General features: G+C 41.3%; 1 long non-coding RNA gene across 1 annotated transcript in view; it reads left to right on the plus strand.

Moving 5' to 3' along the window:
• LOC139669043 (uncharacterized) overlaps positions 1-24,900 on the plus strand; it is a 49,262-nt gene that overhangs the window by 15,932 nt on the left and 8,430 nt on the right. Inside the window, exon 2 of the long non-coding RNA XR_011697160.1 lies at positions 12,432-12,567. This is a non-coding gene — a long non-coding RNA (uncharacterized lncRNA). The remainder of the gene's footprint in view (positions 1-12,431; positions 12,568-24,900) is intronic.

Genomic DNA, 24,900 nt, shown 5'->3' on the forward strand with positions numbered 1-24,900 from the left:
TTCTGGACATTGTGTTCCATTTAACAAAAATCAGCCTGACTGTGTCCAAACAATTGGGGGGCCTGTACACAAAGTTATGTGGTCAATTAGTCAAACATAACATTGCACAGTGTCTTGACCTTTCAGAACTGGAATGAATTTGCCAAACAGGAAAGAGTAGGAATGAAACAGAACAAGTAATTCAGAAACCCTCTGGGTATAATTTGCCCATGCCTTGAACCTCCAGGCTCATTTCAGGTCTCCCAGCAGAGGAATTCGTAAGTGTCAGCATATTTCCAGGGGTGAGAGCAGAATCCTGCATAACCTGCTCCACTACTTCTGCCTGTGTGAATTAAAAGAATGTGGTGTTTTATCCCCAGTTTGCACTGACAGAAATGTGTGTCTCTATGTACCTCTGGCAAGTGTCTATCCTTGTTGGGTTATTAACCAAACGTCATTGCCTGTGACTGATACACAAAAGTAAGGACATGAGAACAGCTGTACTGGTTCAGGCCTCGGGTGCCTCTGCCCCATGATCTGTTTTCTGACTGTGCCATAGGCAGCAACATGGGGAAAAATCAGGTTGGAGCAAGAGCATTCAAAGCTCCTCTCTTATGATATTGAGTTGTTTTCAGGTTATTTTCCAGAGTCTGACACAGTATTCTTTAGTAACCCTTAGCTGATCTCATCTTCAAGTACTTTGGGTCTTTTGGCTCCCCAAAAGTACAAAAAAGTACTTTGGGCCCCAAAACTGTGTCAACATAATGATGCAGAGTTTTTGGTATTTTATTCTCTGTCTTTTTCCTAATAATTTGTAATACCTGATTTACTTTTCTTACTGCTAAACCAGCACTGAGTTTATAAAATATATATTTTATAGGTGGCATGGTTTAACCCAAGATGGGAACTAAATACCACACAGCCACTCAGTCACTCCCTTCCACCTTGGTGAGGATCAGAGAAAAAAGATTATCCCTATGGGTCAAGATAAGAACAGTATAATAATTGAAACAAAATATAATAGTAGTAGTAGTAGTAGTAGTAATAAAAATAATAATATAGTAAGAATAATAATAATTTTAACGAAAAGGGAGACAACAAAAAGAGAGAGTGAAGTAAAACCCAAAAGAAACAAGTGCTGCACAATATAATTTCTCATCACCCACAGACTGACGCCCGGTTCAACCCATGAGTAGTGATGGGTCCCTCCAAGCCAACTCCTCCCTGTTTATATACTGGGCAAGATATTCTATAGTGTGGAATTCTATGGTCAACTGTCCCAGAGATGCTCCCTCCTAGCTTCTTGTGCACCTGATTGATGGCAGAGCATGGGAAACTGAAAAGTCCTTGATTTAGAGTAAGCAGTGTGTTACCAACATTTTTCTCATTCTCAACTCAAAGCACAGTACTGTATTAGCTGCTAGGAATAAAGTTAACTCTATCCCAGGTGAAACTAGGACAGGATGAAAATTCATGTGTAAGTAGGACAACTTTTGTCTTTATTTTCTTTGAATTCACCTAGTCCCCCTTTCAAGCTTTCCTCTAGCACCAAATACTTGACTGAATTGAGGGGCACATGCAAGGGCTGAGAAAAGAGAGAAGCAGCAGTGCCTGTAGGTGGAAAGACAGCTAATGCAGTGCAAGCTGAAGAGCAGTGTCCAGCTTTCCTTGCAGTTGTCTGTCCTGTTGTCAGCAGGGGTTAAACATTGCCTTCACTTTTTCTGCAGAAGGTTCTTGAGGAAAGATGGGCAGCGAAATGTAGAGAATGAGATACATGAATGGTACATAAGATACTCTGGTTGCTGCTGAAGGAAGGATGACTTCCCAGCACCTGCTGAAAGCTGCTGTCATTTCACCTTACCCTCTGTCTGGCCTGGGCACACCACCCTGTGCAGTGCTTCTATAAAGCTGCCAGCAGATGTGTCCCTCAGGAGCAGAAATGATCAATGCAGCCTATGTGTCAGTAAGACAACAGCTGTCTGGATTGTTCGGGGGTTTTTTTCTCTTCTCACTGTGAGAAGATGTTATTCCTTGATAGCTTCTCCTGTGGAAATAGCCATTGCAGTCTATTTCACAGGTTGCTACAGTTCAGAACATTTTCAGAGAGGTCTACAGGGCAGCCCCCCTGGCCCCAGCATCCCACTCCTTCTTTGCACTGCTAGCCCCCAGCCACACCTCCTTGGCAGCCCTGCTTCCAGGACCTGAGGGCATCTGCAGCTACTCACAGAGAAAAGATTGGAACAAAAGGAAAAAAAAGAAGTAACTCATGAATAAATGGAGCTATATCCACCTTCATCTGACAGTTGTACAACTGCCTTCCCTGGCTTTGGGCCAAGTTGCAAATTATTTTTGCCAGTCTCCCCCTGCGGAAAGGCTGTACAGGGATGCAGTGAGGGCACCTGGGCACTGAAACTAACTTTCCATGCTAGGTCAGAGCAGTGACTCAGTAGGAACAGTGATGCTTTGTGGGTTACCAACAATGGTACAAATGACACCATGATCAAGCAAGGGGTTTCCTAGGGAAGCCTCCTCCCTCATGTTATTAGTGTGTCAGCCCTCCTCTGAATGCCACAAACTTAGGAAGCTTGTTTGTATAATATGTGGTAATGGGAGATTACATTTGCACTTCTTCCAGGGAAAAATAAAATTAAAGTAAATTTTAAGTTGGAGATGGATTTATATTGAAAAAACAGGCCTGGGCACTAATGTCAAAAGATTTGTACTGGATGCTCAGACTATCCATTACCTTAAATGAGCACAATGACCATTAGATCAAAACACGAAAATTTGCATGTGAATACATATGTGAAGTGCATTGTTTGAATTTTTCTCTTCAGGATATTGATTTTATTTGAGTAATACAGTAGTCTTCTACCTAGGCATTCAGTGAAAGGGTATAGTATCAGGATACCCTAGGGATACTCCCTTTTTAGTTGCCTGAAAAAACTATTACTTACAAATGCATTAAAGTAATGGCTTCCCCTTAAACCCATTAATTCTCAGTGATATGGGTCCTTCCGTGTATTTATTCACCACATCCTTGTTGTGAAAGCTCATCACGGCACTGCACCACTTGGGCTGAGGAGAGGTGTGTGCAAGTGGAACATTCAACACTGTGATCAGCAGCATGACTGGAGAACATCCAGCCTTTCCGGACCTGCTATTGTTCACCCACTGCACTAACATTTTGCAGCTCCTAATATTTTGCTGCTCTAGGCAACCACCTGTTGTTACAAAGCCAGTCTGCCATGGAAACACTTCCAGTTCACCAGCAACTGCCATGAATTATGTCATTGCAGAGATATTAGAATGCAGTTAGCAAGTGTCTGTGTTGGAACCTGAAACAAGAAGTACTCTATTGCTTTGGGAATATACTGCCTTCGCTCTAGATCATGACAATGGAGCTTGGTGCAATGCTTCTGTATCACTTGACCTTCTGTTTATGCTATGGCAGGTAGAATCGTGCACCCAAACCCTGACTTTAATAATTATTGGTGTCTTTCGTGAAACACAGTACTAATACAGTATAAACCAGTACAGCGACCAACCCCATGCCGACAACAGCTCCCCATAAGCCCAGGATGAATGGGCCATATGAGCTACTGTGCTCAGCATGGCCAGGAACAGGGAATGATGTGTTGGAGCTGTCACTGCAAGGCAGTCACGGACTCAGCAGCATTCTTTCGTAGGACCACAAGCATTGCTTATGAACAGCAGTGGAAGGATGACAAGGACTTGTCCCAACTATTCTGCACACACACAACTTGTGGCCCTTTAAAGCTGTCCTGTCTGACCTCGGTGATTCAACATAAGGGACACCAGAGAAGTAGAAAGGAAATACCACAGCACCATACAGTTGTTTCCAAGTGAGAGGGTTTCTGGTAGAGAGCCAGGTGCTAATACCCTGCCTACGCCAGCTGTCAATGGAGTTGTGTGGGGGCCAGGTGCTTCTTGCTGTATGTGTGTCAGAAGAGTGCCTGTCCTCATGCAAACCAAAATAGGCTGTACTTTTCTGTAAGCTGAGGTCTGCTATTCCACTTGTGCGCAGGATATGCAGTACATCTGGAATAATTAATTTCTCAGCCTATTGTTACTTTCTTGTATATCAGATGTTTGCTGCTTCTGAAGCCTGTTGACTGTATTCAATATCACTTCCTGTTTAACTTTGTTATTCCGGTCTCCACTTTTTTTTTTAGGGTCCATCTTTTGATTTTCCCTTGATCTAGAGAATTTGCCTGGAGTATGGATGAGTCACAGATACCATATTTCCTCTTCTCTGAAGCACATTTACATTTTTGAAGAATTACAGCTGACAGCAATCAGCCATACGTTCCAAAATATCCTTTCAGGGAGGAGAAAGGAGGAACAGTGATGCTGAAATCAGCCCAAAAGGTTAATGTCTGAGAGAGGAAGAGAGAGAGAAAACACAGAACCTTAGAAGGGCAGCCAGATGCAGGCAATCACTGTGCAGCATTTGGTGGCAGTGTTTCAACTGATAATGTTCCTGTAATCAGAGACATTCTGTCATACCTGTCAGCAGCCATTCAAGCATATCACCAGCAGCTCCACATTCAAATACAAGAAGCAAAAGGCAAAAATATCCAGGGAGTCAATTAATTTCCTCTGCTTCTAGGCTAGCATTTTCTGAAGTGAGAGAAACTTAATTTTTAATGGGGTGTAGAAGATGCTTCTAACCCTGCATTACCCCATCAGAGCCATTGTACTGGTTTTCGCTGAAATAGAGCTAATTTTCTTGACCATAGCTAGTATAAGGCTGTTTTGGATTTGTCATGAAGACAATGCTGATAGAACAGAGCTGTTTTGGTTATTGCTGAGCAGTTCTCAGTGTCAAGGCCTTTTCTGCTTCTCACCTGCTCTGTCAGCAAGTGGACTGGAGGTACACAAGAATCTGGGAGGAGACACAACTGAGACAGCTGATCCAGCTGTCCAAAGGGATATTCCATACCATATGGTGCCATGTCCAGCAGTAAAACTTAGGGGGAAAAATTTGCCAGGGCTGCTATTGTTCAGGTCATTGGTTGGCTGGTAGCAAGCTGTTACAGTTTGGGTTTTTTTTTTTTACTTCACTTATTTTTTTCTTGATTTTGCTTTGTTTTAACTGTTGTTATCTCAGCCTGTGAGTTTCCTAGCTTTCCCACTTCCCATTCCCTTTCTATTCCTGCTGAAGCCAGGGGGATGTAATGAGCATCTGAGTCATGCTTAGCTGCCTGACAGGGCTAGCTCAGAACAGACACATAGCTCCAGAGGTATTCCATGTTATGACTATCATTTGAAGTCTTGCAGTAATGTACTATTTAAGCTTTTCATTTTTGTCACAGAGATCAACTGAAAATGGAAGTTCCCTGCTTGTGTCCCAAACTCTTTCCTAAATAAGGTCTTGTGGTTTTGTTTCTCACATTTCTGTGGGATTTTTTTATTTATTTGTTTGTTTGCTGTTAGTTTGTTTGGGTTTTTTATGTTTTTTTTGTTTGTTTTTAATAAAGCTGTAGCAAGTATTTGCTTAATAGAGAAATCTACTACTGAGGTCATTAAGGGCTAAGGTTTAAAGGTTCATCCTCAAATTGTAAGGCTGTAAGGGGCTCAATAACGGAAGTCCTTTCTATAGGTATCAAAGTGAAAATCAGGCTTCTTATATGAAGTCATTGACAAGACAGGCTAATTCCAACTGTCTCTTTCCATGTATCAGAGTATCTCACATAAAAACCCATCAAGCACTCATCGATATTAGAAAATATTTCTGTAATGATCGGTGATGACCCACTGCAGTCCACTGGAGCCCTAGAAAGGGTCATCCTGACCTTCAGTCATGACTGGAAGATCATGTTACAATCTCACTGCACCAAACAAGTTATTCCAGTAAATCTTTTGCATTGTACTTCAGCACAAGGCAGGCTCTGTAGCTACTTTTGTGAAGAATCATAGGTAGGAAGGGGTCTGCTGTTTGCATCTGTGAGATTTCACTACACAGCTGTGAAATGCTGCTATGAAGATGCAATGTGCATAACCATCCTGCTTCCTACTTATTTCCTCATTCCCAGTATCCTGCTTTGCATCACCCAAAGTAGCCAAAACATTAACAATTGCTCTTATTGCTTACAGACGGTGCATGGGAATGACGGGACAAGAAAGTGTGAACACTCAAGGAGTGTGTTGTGGCAAGTTGGTTCCCTGGAGGTTTGCTTGGTGGGGGATAATCTGAGGTGGGAAGGACAGGATAGCAGAAGAGAGTGAGATACTCATTATGCATAAAAAAATCTCTGTCTACTTGTTTACGTGTCAGAAGATCTGATAAATCTCAGAATACTGAGGAAAACAGTGATGGAATGGGAAATAGTGATTTATTTTTGATTTTCCTCTGCGTAGCTAGAGCCATATTTCCCAAATCCATGTTGAATATTTCACTTCAGTAAATAATCTGTCCCTTACTTTCTCAAAGTCTACATTTGCTCTCATGCAGTTCTCAGGAAAGCATGACCCTTTCTTCTCTCCACGTCTAAAAGACATAATGTTGAGGAGAGGCATGAAGGCAGTTCTATATGAATGGTCCTCCAGCTCTTCACTTACTTGTCAGGGGCAATCTGGTTTAATATGACCACTGCAAAATGAATAGAGTTACCTGAGCAGTGTTCAAATGGGTCTTGCAATCTGTGAACATTAGAGATCCCTAAGCAGACTCCATGTAAGTGGGTAGCACTGTCCTAACAGCATACAGAATCTTTGAAGAAAGACTAAGGAATGAATGGATAAGAGATTGAGGCTTCTAAACTACTTGCACCAGGAAAAGTATTGCCTGTGAAGTTTGCATGGCCACTTGCTCCAATATCATTGGTTATTGGGGAGAAAAAGCACAAATGTTTTGAACGCAAGCCTGCCTGCTGTGGTTGGTGTCTGGCAATGGGTTACATTAATAAATACCCAGTGATAGCTTCACTGCTCTTGTAATCATTCTAACAGTATTTTAAATTATTCTTTGTATGCTCAAGGGAGTGTTATTTACAAACAATGCAGTTTATCTTCACTACTTTTCTTCAATGTGTATAGGTGTGTCAGCCATGGAAGGGCTAATGAAATAGCCTTAGAAACTAAAGAGGTGGAGTTCCAGCAAGACTTGTCTTTCCCAAGTGTTTCTTGCCCAAGACATTGGGAGAGATGGAAGGGTCTGACCCAGTAAGTCCCTGCTACAGGGAAAATCCCTCTTGACCATTGGCCTTCAGTGCCATTTAGAAGAGTGTTCAAATTCAGAGCATGACTGAGGAACAAGAGGACTCCTGCTGAACTTGTCCTTTCTTGGGAATGGCTTGAGAGCAATCTGTTAGGGATTTTTACATAATTCATGTCCCTACAGCTTGCCCATCCCTAGCCACTATTGCAGAAAACCTCAGGATTAGCATAACAATAGTGACTGTGGTACTGGCCTTTAAGATCAACTCAATGCTTTCAAACTTCAAACAGCCAGACACCTGGCTGCCTCAATAAGCATGGATTAGCAACTCTGACTATCTCCCTAGACTGCATTCTGACAGTTCTTCTTCAATGAAAATATGAGGAGTCTAGCCAGTGGAGCTCACTGCCCCTACTAATTAATGGCACACCTCTGACTTTTCCATTCTTCAGAAGTTATCAGTGACCATTCACGGGCCCTGGTGACAGTGTTGGATTTTTTCCCCAGGATTTAGTGATCTAAAGCACTACTGCTAACCTCTCTTCTAGGGCCAGAAGTAGTGAGAGTACCAGCTATCAACCATCCAACCACTTCTGCCCATACACTTATTCAAAGTGGTGCAGGGTTTTAAGTGGAAGGTAGTGTCTTATTTATGCTACATTTCCCTCTTGACAATGTTGGAGTTATAATGTGAGAAGTTTGAAGAAGATAAATCCAAAGTAGACAAGGGTAATCAGTTTTTCCCTTGGGATTTACTACTGCCAGTTATGGTTGCCATGCGAGAGTAATTTGGCATAAATCTCTAAGGTTACAGATACTATAAACCATATGAGAGAGGAAAAAGATCTAGGACTCCCCTGTTCCCAAAATCTTTGTCATAACCACTTGTCCAATGTCTTTGTTGTCTCACTTAACATTAGTGCTGTGAATGCTGTTAAAGTGTTGGGATACTAAGGATAGGACCCTGACAAGTCTGAGATGAGAGAGATGGAGTTGGAACAAAGGCTCATGCAATATAGTTCAGCAAGACTCAAGGTAGAATTGGTCACATCAGCACCCAGGAATGTCAAACCCCCAGGAGTCATGGCCAAGATGCTTGACAGGGTTACTTTCAGGTACTGATAAGGCTTCAATGTACCTTGCTTTATAGCTACTCTCAACCTCCCTTGCTAACTCTGTGCCCTGTATCTCTAGTTTCTCCTATCTTGGTTCTTTGGAGAACATTGTGCCTTCACTAAGAAGACACATGAGGTGGCTTAGTAGCCTGAGGTTTCTTTGGGTGATGTCTTGCCAAGGGTCGAATTCTGCTTCCATTCTGCAGAATAAATTCAGAGCTTTTCAATAGAAAAGTTAAGGTTTTCACTTCAGGCTGACTGAAGGAATGGCTAGAGTCTACCTTAAGGCTTCAAGACCTTCTGTTGTATTCTTCATCAAAATCAGTATATATTGGTGAAATACTTTGTGTTTGACTTGATCAGCACTTCTATAGAATGGCTAATTACTTAAAATGTTCATAATAGTTGTGCACATCCAGGTATCTTTATCTTCAAGATACCTGTTTACATTCTGTATTTGTTATGAGTTTAAAGATCATAAAGATGGTCAAATGATTTAACACCTCAGATTGTAACACTTTTTGAACTTCCTGCTCTGCACAAATTCTGTTCTTCCCTTTCAAGTGTAAAAATTAGTTCAGTGATTAACAAAGCTACAATTGAAATTGGGAGATCTCCCTACAGACTACAAGGGTTACAGGAAGTGTTGTTTCCAGTAATTGAACATGGTGATATAACTTATATTTTCTCAGCCACAAGTTTGCACAAATCAGAAATAATGCTTCTGTTCTTAGATTATCTGTTTATCACAACACCACAATCTTCTTACCAAAGATGATAGTTCTTCTTTTATTTATGACCTTCCAGGACAGAAAAGGTTTCTGAGAACTGGAATTGCTTGGCCTCTAATATCACTTCCAGTCAGATGGGCTGCCCTTCATGCTGCAGCATTTGCCATGGTTTGCCCAGCAGCATATGTTCTGTGCCAAATCAGCTCCCCTGTAATGCTGGGACACATGCAGCTTTTGCAGGTATAGGCACATAAGCATGTGCTCACACAATAATTTGGTACTGTTCTTTCTTTGAAAGAGATGTTTTCTTGTTGCTTTGGTTCATTCAGAGGAGTTTTAATGTGAACTGGGAAAGCAACTTCTGAATAATAAGAGCAGGGGTTTTTTTAATGATTGGTTTACGGCTTGGTGGTTTGGGGATTGCTTATTTTTTAGTTATTTTTTTCCCCAGCATTTAATGTCTTTGAGTAATATAATCCCCATGCAAAATTATATTGCTTGTTCTGGAACAGGTCTAGTTAGGTCCAGTGAAGCAGAACATTGATATGATGGTCTATTATTGCTACTTTCTGTGTTTTAAAGCACTAGTATTGTGTTAGCATTGGCTGAAACTCAGAAGATAATGGGCAGCCCACTGACTGGCTCTGAGCATCCTGCTCAGAGTTTGGAATGGGAGAAGGTGATCTGTTCAGTTTCTCACTGCAAGTGTTTACTGCTGAGCACTGTAGCTCCATTCCTATGTCATATATGTGGATGTCAAGGCCATCCCTGAATTTGTAAAATTCTTAGTCATTTGGTTTCTGGGGAAGGTTAAAAATAAACTGAAATGTGAGAGTTCTGGAATTTTCCCTTTAGTAAAGCAAGTAACATTGTGTGAAGTGCTCTTGTATACAGCATTGCAGTCCCAAAATACAAAGGGTTGTTCAAAAACCTAAACAGAATGTCTGATTTTGATAAAAACCAAAGTCATACAAGTTTGTGCAGATGTTGAGTATCTAGCAAGCTGCCTTCCCAGGCTGCCCTTCAGCCTCACACAGGACAAAAATTTCAGTGCTAGTGAAGCAGGTGAAGTGGTGAATGTAAAGTCCCAGGACTACATCTTCCTCACTGTGCAGCTTGGTGGCTTGGTCCTTCCCACTGCATGGCTGTCACAGAGGTTACTGAAAGAGTGGAGTGCTCTCTGCTTTGCTTTGTGGGAACAAATGGCAGCCACAACTAAGCTGTAGCACTGAAAAGTAATAAGGTGATATCAGCCTTTTTTTTTTTCAAAGCAGGGAAGGAAAGGATAAGGAAAAAAAAAAGAGGTGGCTGCATGCGAAGGTTTGCCAGCATTTGTAGAAAAGGCGGAACTCAGTTTGATAAAGGAAATAAACTAAGACGTACAGCATTCTCTGTAACATTTCACTTTGTTATCCAGGCAGGACCTGTTTGAAGTCAGTGGGAGTCTTTCCACTGCTTTCAGAGGATTTCAGATCAGGACCATCCAACTGTTTGGGTTGCTGATGTATGTGTGGCCTTTTACCTGCTGCTTTTAGTGAATGCTGCAAGACAAAAGTATTATATTCTCCTCTGCTCAGAAGGCACCTAATGTGTTGAAGCAAATGGATGGATCCAGCAGTTCAGTGTTTATTTACCCATAGTAGTGTTGAGTTTACATCAGCAAAGGAGTTTGTTCAGAGGACGTGGCTATGGAAACAGGACACCAGGAAGGAATGACCTATCCTGCTGAGCAAGGGCTGGTTTGGAGCAAGTGATCACACTGAGAGCAGGAACATGCCTTAACCCCACTCCTCACAGTACAGGTTCCTTTTTGACACATGCAGCTTTGACAGAAGGCTCTGCTCTGTGACAAATACTGGGTTAAGAGCGGGTTAGAGGGTTTTGTGTGGTTTGGAGTGGGGTTGAAGTTGTCTTAATCATATCACAACCCTTCAGACAAAAAAAAAAAAAAGCTGCTCAGCTGCTCTACAAACTCAGGGAAATGCCATTCTTTTCTCTGTCCATCTACAGAGGTAAAAGGGGAAAAGAAGAGAGGAGATGCTCACAGAGTAGGTTAGCAGCAAGGTCAAGCCTGCAGATTCCTATCACAATGCCTGCTTGCAGTTTTCCAGACAGGTCCTTTTGATTTCCTGGGGAAAAAAAGCCCAGTATTGGAATTCACAAATAATCGAGTTTTTGTTTTCAATGTCTAAGAGACAAGTGAAAGATCCAGCATCAAGATCAAATAAGCCATTAAGTGTGCTAGTTGAGTGTTACAGGCCTGCTGCTCCAGACTATCCAGTACTAAAGTACTCTGCTGTAGTGCTCTTCTACAAACTGATTGTTTTGTCTTTGCAATATTCCTATTTGGGGATTTTTTTTGCTGATATTTTGTTTGTCCTTTCTGGAATGTTATTACTTGTGATTTTGCTAGCTGCTACTGAGTTCAGCCAGTGTGGCCACCACCAAAGACTCAGCTCAGAAGGGCCACAAGCAGGCTAAGCACAGGTCTCTTCTCTGGAATGGTTTATACAAATCCAGCTAAAGTAGGATGTCAGAAGTGAAGGACAGTAGTGTTACAGAAGCCTCCACTTGCTTTCATAGGAAATGTACTGAATGTCCAGCAAAGGCTTTCTACAGGGGTGGTCACAGCTTCACTGGGGAGCATGATGTAGGAGCTGTGGATGTGCATTAGGGCACGGCACTCCAGCAATGCAGAGGGGTAGCTGAATTAAGGAGCAGTATTTCCATCAACACTTGTATGTCACCCCACAGAGGATTTGTAGGCAGGCAGGCTCCTCTCTAGCTAGCACACTACTCGGCTTGTGAGCCAAAAGGTTGTGGTCGAAATGAAAAAATTGTTGATGCCTTTTGCTGTTATACCTATTTAGGAGTATTAATATATTCATCTCTTTACTATCTTAGCACATGTTTTCCAATCATGGCCCTATGAATTCTTGTCTCTCACAAGGTGTGGTTGTGTTTGACAAGTAACCTTGCGCTGGCTGGTTGAAATATGAGCCCACAGCCTTTAGACCAGTAATACTGCACAAGGTTGTAATGTTTGCCTCAGGCTCCAGGGTATCAGTTAGCTGCAAGGCTGCCAAAGGACATTCCACAGTCAGAGGAAATTGAGTGTAGGTGGGCAGCCCAAAGCTCAAGTGCATACTTTATAAACTCTCAGTTATTATACTTAAGGGGGTGAGTCACACAACAATCATTCTGCTATCAAACTCACTGTTGGGTGTGTTGGTTTTTTCTTTTAAGTCAAATGTCAAGTAAAAGTTGTCAATGTTTCCCAGAAGTTTAATGTCTGAAAGTCGGAAAAAAATGAAGCAAAACTAGCTAGCTGATACATTTACATGTGTATAAATACTAAATTAGCTGTGCATCGCTTGGTTTTTTAAGTGTCAAAGATTTTTAAAGTATTATTTTGTTGTCTAGGGCTGAGAGACTATGGCAGAAAAAAAGGGCTTGGACATCTCTATTGCCTGATGCCAACCAGATATCTTTCAATATTGAGTGGGCCTTCAGTGCTGGGGAACAAGTGATTTTCTAGCTCATCAGCATCACCAACTGAGTAAGTAAGCAGCCACTCACAAGAGGCATATATAAAATATCTATATATTGTGCATATACAAAATATTTTTCACCCAGGGATTAACCCAGCCTGGTGTAAAATAGAAATAGCTGAGGTTTTGTTATGCCTAAATCTAGTTTTTAAAGTAGAGAGCCTTTTCCAAGAGAATTCCCAGGGCAGTGTCTGCTGCAATCAGCATTGGTTATGACAAACTCCAAGTTACTGACCTGTGGCTGCCTCCAATCTGCTTGATGCTTTACACAACCCAATGTTTTGGTGGGATATGCTGATACTAAAAGTGAGCCTGGGAATAGCTTCTCAGAGGGTAGGAAGGAGCTGCATGAGCCTTGAGCACCACCATCTACCCTATACTCATGCTAGTCCTTTTCCAATTCTTGCTATTTATTTCTTGCACACAGGAAAGCCCTATTCCCCACAATGAACAGTCACAAGGATGCCTCAGGGTTTATCTTTCTCCTGGGTTTTTCTCCTGTGGTATTTCAGGCAGGGGAATGGTGCAGTGGTGCCTTTGTCAGGAATGTCTTCTGCTCTTTTCTTGTCCTGTAATGGAAGAATTTTAACCTAATGAGGCCAGCAAAGTCTTGCCCAGCCTAGTACAGGCTGAGTCCCCATGAGTCATGGACCAGTACCAGCTGACATTTCTTCCAGCTGGCAGCTTGTAGTCAGAGGCAGAAATAGAATACAAAGAGTATCAGCAGTGATAGTTCTCCTTTTCACTTGGTTACTTCATGGATTAACCTGTTTTAAAAACCATTAATATCCTCACAGCGTAAATGAAGAGACGTCTGATTCACTTAGGTGATGTTAGAAATTCATTCTCTCCTTTGAGGCCATTTTTTCCTGATCTCTGCTTTGTCCTTCAAAGACATCCTGGAAAAGCCAAACCTCTACACTCACATTACATAGTCTTCATGTTGTCCTGGATCATCTTTTTTTCTAAACTACACCCCAAGGGAGCAGAAAGGCTATAGAAATGCCAGAAAACAGGTGCCCTTCTCAGCCATGTGCCCTTCTCCATTCACAGCAATGGCAGCCAAGGGGACAGTCAGTAATTTCATTGTCAGAACTCTGTGTCTTGAAGGCAACACAAATGCTGAGGGGTGGGGAGCTGATGGCTCTTTTTGCTGCATATAAAATAATTTCTGGTAGGTGTAGTGTGGTAATTGTTACAAGGGAGGCAATCACTGTCTTTGTATTGTGCACATAAACAGCACAGCAGGCCTTGACGGTATATCGGGCTCCCTTGAGAACTACCAAATTTGTGTCTGGGTACTTCTTAAGCCCATCTCCCTTTCCCCTCCTTTGAGTGCTTGAGTGCTTTTCAGAAGAAAATAGTCTTCATTTTTTGTGACTCAATCTCTCTTTCTCGCTGGGAAGCTGAGGCATGTGGCTCAGGTGTACTGTACGGGTGTCTTCTGGATGCTGAATGATGCCTCACAGTTCTGTGCAGTCATGGAGCATTTCCTGACATTATTCACTGGAACACCTATTTGTGTCACCATCTTTTCATCAAAACCACTTTTTCCCACTGCTACTTCAAACAGTATTATTCTTGTGGAGGCTGCATTTCAGTGGTTTGGTGAGCTATGCATAAATTATCCTTTGTACCAAAACATTTAAATTACTGTTTTTAATTTGAAATGAGTAGTGCCACAAAAACACTAAACGTTATCAGTTGCTGTTTTTACTTCCTTCCTTTGAAACAGGAATGAATGAAACAGTTGGGATAAATAATACTATATTACTCATGCCTTGTGTTCTTAACTAATCTGAATCTCAGATGAGTATTTCCCCTGCAGGACAGATATTGCTCTCTCTCTGGCCAATTTGCAGTTGAATATCACATTTTGTTTTTAGCTTTTCCCTGTGGATTCAAACTGATGTGCTGTTCTCCTTTGCTTGCCCATCCACCCCCAGTACAATGTCTTGTCTTACATGCTGCTTTCAGGAAGTGCTTTAAGGCACTATCTTTTGGGTTTGTCTGCCTCACAGTGCCACGCAAAGTTGTCTCAGCTAGGACTCTGTCCATATTGCTGAATATGATAAAAACTTTTTCACTAACATCATTGGGAGTTCAATTTTCTTTTGGTATGCTCTTGCATATCCTGAATTCCTAGAAGCTAGTCCTTCTTCCAACCCACCACATGTAATAACTTACTAGTGCACTGAAGCTTACAGATTTACATATCTTTTAAAATTCTCACATCACTTTCAAGAATTAATATTTCTGGTTCTGGATGTTCTTGTTTTCTGTGTCAGTGACTGATCCTTTTATCTTTGCAATGTTTGTAGGGCCATTAAGTAGGGCCACTGAAATGTGTCCCAATAAAAAACACTCATTGCCAGAGCAAAGCACAAAGCACAAATGTCTTGCTCTGATCTCAAAGTGATCCTCACTGCTACAGCCCAACAGACTAAGTGAAGGTTGTTGAATAGTAAACAGGGAGGTTTTTAGGGAACCATGTTCAATTTCAATCTTCCATAAGGTGACTCGTAGAAGTGGTGAACAGAGACAGTTACTTTAAGAATTTGTCAACACTTCTTGTCTGCATCCTTTTAGATAAATGCATTTTAGTTTGTTTCTCCCTTTCATGTAATAATCATGAGCTACTTCTGCTATGCATGCTAAGTCTCTTCTCTCTTCACCAGATGTGCACTAGAGGTTATTCAGTGCAGTTGAATCCCAGGTGTTGCTCATTTTGTGACACACTACTCATTAGTCAAGGTGAATGATGTTGTCTCTGTGTAGAAGACTGTCAGTGCTGTCTCATTTTCAGTTTGCATCTCATTATAGTTGCCCAGGTTCTGTGGTCACCAAGTTTCCTTTTGTTGCTTGTTAGCTCTTAGCAGTATCTCATCATCTTTCAAGGATGTGATAGTCACCTCCGCAGGAAGAAGTACCTCACTAGGTATGTTGTTTTGATGAGGAAAAGCACAGACATAGTGTAGCATCTAATGATTTAAATAAGCAATTAGTGGTGAAGGGATATGGAGAAAGAAAGATAAAATATTGTCATCAGTGCCAAAAGAAGTTATATGACATAGGGACAGAAGGGTACTACACTGTAATCATAGAGCTAAAATGCTTAGGTTTTCTTGTAGGTCATATATAGTTGATAAAACAGAAGAAGACCTTTAGTGGAGCTAGTGTTGAATACAGATGTAGTAGAGAGCTGTGACAGGTATGGCTGCTCCCTCCATATGTCATGGATGTGTGAGGCTGTGTACAGTGGGGGAAATATTTTCCACAGGATAATGGGGTGAGAGAGGCACTGGACCTACAGCCTGCTTATAGTCACACACTGAACAGGAGATGTCTTGCTATTTCCTCCTTCTTACTGTGGTGAAAGTCTCTCTGCCAATGTCCACGTGCCATTCTTCTGATAATAAATGTCCATAGTTTCTTCCTGTGCCATATCCTACCTGAATGCTGTTGATTATGCTCTTGAAAATCCCATTTATAGAAAGTCCAATGCCTATCCTTAAGTCGCATGTTTTTTCATGTGTGAGGAGCCTCCTTCCCTTATCAAAATTTTCCAATTTCCTTCTGCATTGAGCAAGTCATAGCGAACTCTTCTTCATGCAGGCAATTAAGGCAATAGTGATGCAAATTATCTTCTTTCATGTGAGAAGGTCAAAACCACTAATGATGTTTCTTGCATCTCAAAAGGGTCCCTGACCATCAGGAGCTAAGAAGTCATGCATTTCTGGAAAGCAGGTTCCACTAAGACGTCTCCAGTAGGTCATCCTCAAAGTGATGTACTCCAAATTGTCAGATGCATGCTTTGTCCCTTGATAAACAAACTGACTTTGCTGCTTCCCATCACTTATTTGCTCTCTCACTTTTTGCAGAATCCTCTTTTCCTTCCATGTGTCTTTTCTTGTTCATGCAAACTAGATGTCTGCCTATCATTCTTCTTCCCCTGAGCATAATTTTCTTCTCATGATTGCTTTTATATATTTTGACTCCTTTTACCAGGATTATTTAGTTCTTATCTCACTGTGTTGCCAAAAAATATTTCTCTTTTTCTTCCAGATGTTCCCCTCTTGGTTAGGACTGATAGTATATCAACTTTGGTTTCTGCAGCAGGCTTTGTTTCCTCCCTTACTCCAACAGAATTGACAATGTTTGCAATTCTTCAAAATTAAACTTTTGAATACTTGTATATATTCCAGGGATCAGACTCTGTTACCATCAGGTCTTATTCACAGTAGGAGGAATCACTATTGAACATAAAAGTTTAACTTAAACACAGGTTCAATCAAATGTGGTACTGACACATTTATACAAGTCGAATGACAGTTGATTTCTGAACTGATCACAGTGTTGTGCATAGATCCATCCCCATCATGAGCTGGTCCAGATCTGCTGGTTCTATAACCTACTACCACTGAGATACATGAAAATAAGGATTCTGTTCTGAGTTTTAGAGGCTGGTTGTGTCCCTTTTCCAGCAGCAGGAAGTAAGGAAAATTTCAGGTGATCCCACTTTGCAATGCCATCTCATTCTTCTCCACTCTTTCTGCAGTATGGAGAAACCCATTTTCCTTCTAGACTCATGAATAAGGATCAAGTAGTAACCTAACAAGCAGGAAGAGGGAGTTGACTATTTAACTGTATTCTTCAGTTTTTGCCATCTTTCAGGTGACTTTATAGCCCACTGTAACTCAGCCAGGCTAGAGCATCTTTGAACTAGCAAGTGGCTGTCTCTGCAGAGACAGCATACATGCAAAGACATAATCCTGCCACAGAACAGGGTCCTCAGGAGTGGATGGACAAGAGTTTCCACCAGTGTTCAATGATGTGACTTAGATATCACTAACACCTTGAAGAGCATCCTTGTCAAGGATCTGCACATCCATATTGTGTTGCTTAGTGCAGAGGAGTTAGAGCAAGTTGTACTGCCAACAGTAATGCTACATTCATGCTGGAAAACAACTGCAGGGAGATAAGAGAGGAAATCTGTCCAAAATGGGAAGGAGCAAAGGAGGAACACCTGTGCAATGAAAGACATATTTTACCAACCTGACTACAGAACAGAAAGAAGACAGACTGTAAAATGCCTACTGTAATGTACATTTGATATAAATTCAAGTTAAGTTCAAATTCAGTTTTCAAGGTTAATTGTACAGTGGGGGTGTATTGGTTGTTTTTTTGTTTTTGTTGTTGGCTTTTTTTTGGGGGGAGGGGCGGGGGGTGTTTTGGGATTTTTTGGTTGGTTGGTCTTTAAAGGATTTCTAGCTCTTGTTTGAATCTTCTTACAATGAGCTATACAAAGCCAGTGTATTTCCTGCCTTTAAGGAGAAGAGTTATTGGACTCCACATTTTGAGTAGGTTTTCTTTAAGTTCATATTCATTCCATTCTTTTCACTGAACTTTTATCTGTGCATCTGGGTGTGCAGAAGCATATGTACTGCAAAAAGCCACTTGCTCCGACTTCTTTTGTTTCCCTCTGATTAGACTGGAGCCGAGAGCTGTGTAAAGTGGCAGTGGATTTTGATTTCCCACTGCCCTTGTCAGGCTGGATTTAAAGCAAAATAGCATCCAAGCTGTGTATCTCTGGTCTCCCACTGTAACTCCCGTGGAGATAAAGAAAAGGGGCTACTTCGGCAATTACATTGGAAGTCATCTCAAAAATGAGTAACATCTCCATGGCTCCCAGCCCCAGAGGCTCCATATGGACTCATCCAGCTGAGCATCTGTGGAATTCTGGCTTTAGTTCAAGAAGCAGAACTGCTATTCACATGTGTCTTTCTGAATCTCCATTTCTGCCCCCTCCCTGCCCTGTCCCCCATCCCTGTGCCCACAAGCCATCCCAGTATCCATGTCCATGAAGTTTTAACACTGGGTTGCTGCAGATGAAAGACAGATGTCAGCCCCAGAAGGTCAATATAATCCCCTAATAAAACATCCAATGGTATTGGCAAGAAAGCCCCTTGAGAACATATCTTCTGGAAAGACAACAATTAAAAGAGGTGATTGGGGTAATTGCACTTGATTGAAGGGAGAAATACTTTTTCTAGCAGAAGAATGAGCACTTAAAAATGTTCAGCCAGGCAAGGACAGTTATCCAGTTGGTGATGTGCAAGTACAGAGAGCAGTCAATCCATTTTAAATTGCTCTTGCAGTCAGGAGAGTGACAGGAAAATGCCACCAGGATAGCTTTTTCTCTAGGTACAGTCAAAAGGACTTTGGTGATGGTTGGGATCCAGATTGTGTGGCACAACCCCTCTTTTCCTTCTAGTGACTTCTCACCAATTCTGTTCAGTTAGCGGTAAGGTGTTTTCTTCCACTTTACAAGCCTGCAGAGGCAGCCTGGTGCCTGACTGTGAAGAGGGGAATTCCTGTTTCCCTCCCAGAATAGTTTTTAATGCACAATATGCTTCCAAGGTTTACCTGACAATGCTCTGTTGTTTCTGGAGCCTGACTCGTATAGCAACTGCCTATGGTGGTGGCAGTAGCCTCAACAGGAGGAGCTGTTCCTCCTGTCAAAGAAAACACAAAGGCGTGACTGAAATGTATGCAGAATACACTGGCTGAGGAAAACAAAGCTGTTTCTGTGGTCTTTCCCCCACTGTTATGTTTTAAATACTGAGTCATGAAATCTTTTCTTTTCCCTTAGTTGCATTAGGATGATGAAAGGAGAGAGAGATGATTTGTGAGTGATACAAAAATTGCAGTTTTATTTACTCAGAAGCCTTTGGAATCAATCCATCCTGGGATTTGTGTACTGCAGGAACTAAACAACCTGCTTGGATTTTCTTTAACTTGCATGAGTAAAATGCTTCAAACTTGCTTATGTCTTACAAAAGAGGGAAGGGAAGAAAAGCTTGATTCACTGGCATGCTTCCTTGCCATCCCCCTTTCCCTGTAACTGTAAAGATCTGAATTCAAATGCTCATTTGCACCATCAGAACAGAGAGAGGGAAGCCTCCCAGTTCTGTCTCCTTTAAGGAGATTTACAAACCACTGAAGCATGCCAGGAGTATTGAATGCAAGCATTACCTCATCACCCTGTAGTGTTATTGGCTGGAGATAACTGGAGGTGGGGCGCTGGTGCCTAACCATGCGGTGAATGCTGGGTTTTCTGATTATCTCTTTCTCTTTATTTCAAAACAACTGACCTTTTCAATGGATGTCACCTACAGGGACAGTCTGCCTTTATGGAATTGTCCTATAGAACTTGGAAGAACCAGCACAAATGTGATCGTAAAGAGATTGAATGAGTTCAATAGAAACAATTTTAAAATCCATACCCTTTAAATGTAACAAGCAATCATGTATTTAATATGACAGTTTTAATCATCCTTTTAAAACGGCTATTAAACCCCACAGAGAAGCTTTGAAGATTTTGTAGTCATCAAGAATCCATAGGGCTTCTTGATTACTATTTTTTATTAAGTCTCTCTATGCTTTATAAAACTAAATCATATTGCTTTAATTCATGACCAACCTTTGTCTCTGGTTTTCAGAAAAATCATCATTGATTGCAGAGAGCATGAAAAGTCTGGTGATGATATTGCTTACCTCTTATGAGGACCTGGCTATTCAGTCATTGAGAACATATTGCCCTGTTGGGAAACACCAGGAAATTGTGTGTGTGGCTCAGCTTTGCAAAGAAGATTTTTGGAAGGGCTGTCCCCACGTGGGTGTGCCCTTCCAGCCAGCGCAGTGGATTTTAGGTGAGGCACAGCGTGCACAGAACTGGCCCCTCTGTTTAAGTCCTGAGGTTCATCTGCCACGGCCGAGCGAGCCTTGGACAGTGCCAGTGAAGTCCTCAGGACTAGAACCTACAGCACCGGACATTTGCCAGGAGGTCTCCCATCCAAGTACTAATCCGGGGCTGACCCTGCTTGGCTTCCAAGATCTGACAGGATTGGATGTCAGGGAGGCATTTAACTGCCTACCAGAAAATTACTCTAAGGTAAATCCCAAAATACTTTCTGAGTTGTCACTCCTTTTACAGACAAGGAGAGCAAGGACAGTTAAAGTCACCTGCAAATGTGATAGCTGCATGAAAGTGGAAAAATCAAAACTAGAGGCATTTTGTGATTCCAAGCGGTGCTCTTGCCACTGGCCTTGGTTTTCACTTAGATCTCACTTCTGTGAAATTCCTTTTGGCATTACAGCAATTCAATGTAAATTAAGCAAGGATCTCAAGGTTTATCTCTAGATGAATAACACAGCCAGGTGCAGACACAGTTACAAGACCCTCTCCAACATCTGTGCCATACAAAGCTGTATGCCATGTGTGCTGCAAATGGCCTTTAATCCTTTATTTCCTTTACGGTGGTTATTAATAGAGGACTGAGTTCTGTCTTTGTCTCTCTGATGTCGTTTCCTTTGTTTCCTTTTAGGAGCAGCACAAGAGGATAGAGAGCAGACAAACTGCAATATCCTGATAATTAACTACCTCAGCAATATAGTGGCATCACAGCAGTGGTAATGCTGTGCAACAATTTGCATACATTAATTTTCATGTCTCAGGAAAGCAATTTTGTAGAAATTAAGAGAAAAATAAGGACATAAAAAGGGAGAGAGGAAAGGTTGAGCTGGAATAAATATAGGATTGTAATTGAGAATTGTATTTTAAGAGAGAGGGTAAGGGAAGATCTGAAAGTGCTTGGAGCCTTGTTAACGTGGGTGTAATTATTCCTGAAGCAGTTAATTGACAGTGTTGATCCAATTTAAAGAGGTATTTCAGCACCTATAGGACCTACCAATTTCAACCAGTGCCGTAGGTGCAGACTCTCTCAGCTTTACCCAACATTGTGGCCCTGCATTTGCAGCACTCGTGATGCTGCACAGGCACTGCACCCTCCCTACACTGATGCCTGGCTTGTGATTCCAATCCCTGAGCAAAAGAGAATACCCTCAAAACCTGTCACCATATCAAATGGTAACTAGGTACTATCAGTACAATCAGGTATTAGTAGTGTTTTCATTCCAATAGAATAGAACAAAATTCATCCTTTTATTCAGCGCTGGGAACACGGGGGATAATTCCACCAAAGACATGTTCAATGAGACTTTTTGTTTCCAGGTTCAAATACTTAATTACAACTGATAACCCCTCCCCAAAGTTAAGCAGTATATTTTGGGTGACTTTTAAAGATCTAATGGGCTGCTCTTATCTCTGCAGCCTTATATTTCTTTTTAACTAAACACTGTTACAGCTTCAAGCCTTAACCTAGACTGGTTTTCTGATTTATTTCTTACAGTTTAGCCTCTAATCTAAACAAGGTTTTGGTTTGTTTCTTAAAGTTCATCTTACAGCTAGAGTTAAATTCCTCTTTGTCTAGAGATATGCATGGTTAAGATAACTGACAGACTAAGGTACAAGCTAAAATCAAAAATTAATATAAAATACAAAGTTAGTACATGTCTGATTAAAAATTAGTAAAGACCATATGATTTTATAGAGAAGGGATAAAATCCTTTTTCTTGAGAGGTCCCTGAATCACCAGTTTGGTTGAAACACTCTGATCTGAAAGAGGGGCACATGGTCTGGCAGGCAGTATTGGAGGTAGTACCTCAAGCTGGTTTCAGATCAGTGGGAACCTGCACTCTCTGTGTTATCTACAAAGACATTTCTCCACACTCATATTCATGTGACCTGGCAGCATGTGTCCCTTAAATTCTCCTTCTGTTCTTTTTGATGATTTACTACTTAATATCTGTGCATTTGAATTTGCCTATCCATAACTTGGGTGTATTAATTAAACAGCTTCCTCAGAGGGATGTTGTAAGGTTTAATGAATTCATGCTTGCAAAGTAATTTAAGATTTCAGATGAAAACTGTTAGAGAAGTGCAAAGCGCATTATAATTAAAACAGAGAGGATGCAAAATAATAATAATCAAAAGACCCTGAAGCTGCTAATCATGCTAAAGGGAGAATATTTATACTTGAAGTTACTAATAAAAACATCAATCACTGTTTTACAAAATAAGGTGTTTCAGCTGCATAACGTGAGTTAATATTATGTTATTTATTATTATGCTTAGTATTTCTATTGTCTTTGCATAGAAAGAAAATCTATTAAACTAATCTTCTCTGGATTTATATGAAAAGGAGATCAGCACTGTGCCCAAAATACATCAGAGGAGTGCAAAACCCTGGCATGTTTGTTTGTATGGCTACCTTTTCTCACAGCAGAAATCTACACGATGACTCATTTGAGTGAGTGCAAAAGCTTTTGTGGAATCAGGGCCTTGGTATGCAGGAAAAATGGGTTGAAAAATTGTCCTCTTGCCATAAACAATAAAGTCCACAGAGGGTACCAAATCCTTGGAAAGAAATTCTGTGGCACGTGCCAAAGCCATTTCAGATACACAGATTTCAATCAGTAACACAGCAAACACAGGGATTAGTGTGACCTTCCGCACTTTCATAAAACAAAAATTGCCTCCACACATGCCCAGGTGAAAACTAAGGAGAGGAAGGCAATGATTCTTGTGAGGTATTTCAGAGAAAGCTGTTGGAGAAGAGGCAGTGCAAAACTACAGAAGTCCAGGCAAGAAGAAAATTCCCATTCCATCCATCAAGACACAATCATTTTTGTTTGTAAACATTTGGGGTTTGGTCAAAATACAATCCCTTTCTGTCAGGCCAAAAAGCCAAAAACTTTTGGATCCCAAAAGCAAGACCAAGACTGTTTACAGCAATTTGTTCAACTGTAAACCCTACAAAAACACAACCCTTGCTGTGCAGCCTACAAGACCTGTGCACCCCATCAGGCAGCTGGTCCCTTGTCAGGTAGGGTACCTGCTGGTACATCAGTGCTGAAATGGGGGAGAAGAGACACAACAGTATTTTGATTATTTGGAAACATAAGGCCTTAAGTTGGACTTTGAATTTCAGTTTCCCAGATGTATCTACAACACCTGGCTCTCATGTGGGCAAAGAAAAACCCAAACATTTTTACTGTACACTAGAAACAGAGTTTGTTTTCATGCAGCTTTACTTTATTCCTCCTGAGATGAAATGGGCATTTGTCTTGATGTGAGAGAATATCAGAAGCTGCCTGTTCTAGGCATGTCAAGCCTGAAGGTCCTCTGGGTGACCATCAGGATTCTGGCTGACATCAGCTCTGAGTTTTGAGAGCACTCTGGCCTCAGTTTCCTGTTTCACAGCTGGGAAACTCAAGCAGTGCTGGTCTTGGGACAGCAAACATACAAAGCCTTGTTCCTATAAGCTGCTTCCTGGTTCATCCTCAAACGATGAGGTTCCAGAAAAGCAGATTACATGGAGTGTCCAGTTTAGGGACGACTGTATGTGGCGTACAGCTCATAACATCTTTGGCACTGTGTTTTGATGATATATATATTTTTGGGATTTAACAGGGAATGAGAAAGAAAGGGGTAATCCTTCTCAATTGAAAAGACAAAAGGGAAAATGTGGGAAATATTCCAGCCCTCTGCCACAAAAATACCTTAATGTATTAGTCATCTGAGTGATTGCAACATGTTCTGACAGTTCTGATGCCAAATATGCAACTGAAATGCCAAGGAAAGCCAGGTGTCAATAGCCTTTCTAGCAATGAGTAACACCTCAGATATATTCCTTGAAAAAGCCTATTTTGTGTTAGATAGTTTGGGGTTCAAATGTTTACAAACCTGAACTCTGACTTCATATGCACTCTAGGGAGCATTCATGGGTCTGACAGTGGCTGCATTTCTGGAGTGGTACAGAAAGCCTCAGCCTTGGTATTGTGAAAGTAAACCTGTGGGTGCCTTCACTCAGAGCAGCTTTACAAAAATAAGAAGTTTTCTTAGTGTTGCGGGCAGATCTGATCCAGCTGTGGAGTTGGGATTGTGTTACATAAAGTAGTTCATGCCTTGAAACAAATGCCCTGGTCTGGGGGAATAGAGAAATAATCTTCCCATTAAATCTGTTCCTGCCTAGTGCATTTCAGATATTTAGCACTCAGATTTCTTTTTTTCCAGCAATATGAACAGATACAAAAAAAAAAAAAAGAAAAATGTGTGGCTAGATATAATTCTTCACTTTAATTATGCAACGTATATTGCAAAGGTGAGAAAATACTCCTTTCCCCTCTTCTCCAAAATGTAAAATGTACAAAGCAAGGACAGAAGTCCTGCAGGTGACTGAAGAAAGTGATGGAAGAGGTGGGAATAGAGTCTCTATTTTTTCTGTCTCAGCTTGCTCCTCTGTTAAGTGTTGGAATCTTGTTCTATGCCAATGGAGAGAAATTTGGAAAGGAAACCGAAGCATGTAACATTATGAGAAGAGATCCTAACTTGCTAATGGTAGATGTAGTTCTTGCTTAGAGCAATTATAAGAGGCATT

This window comes from Pithys albifrons, chromosome 2 (genome assembly GCF_047495875.1).
Source record: "Pithys albifrons albifrons isolate INPA30051 chromosome 2, PitAlb_v1, whole genome shotgun sequence".
NCBI classification, from domain to species: domain Eukaryota; kingdom Metazoa; phylum Chordata; class Aves; order Passeriformes; family Thamnophilidae; genus Pithys; species Pithys albifrons.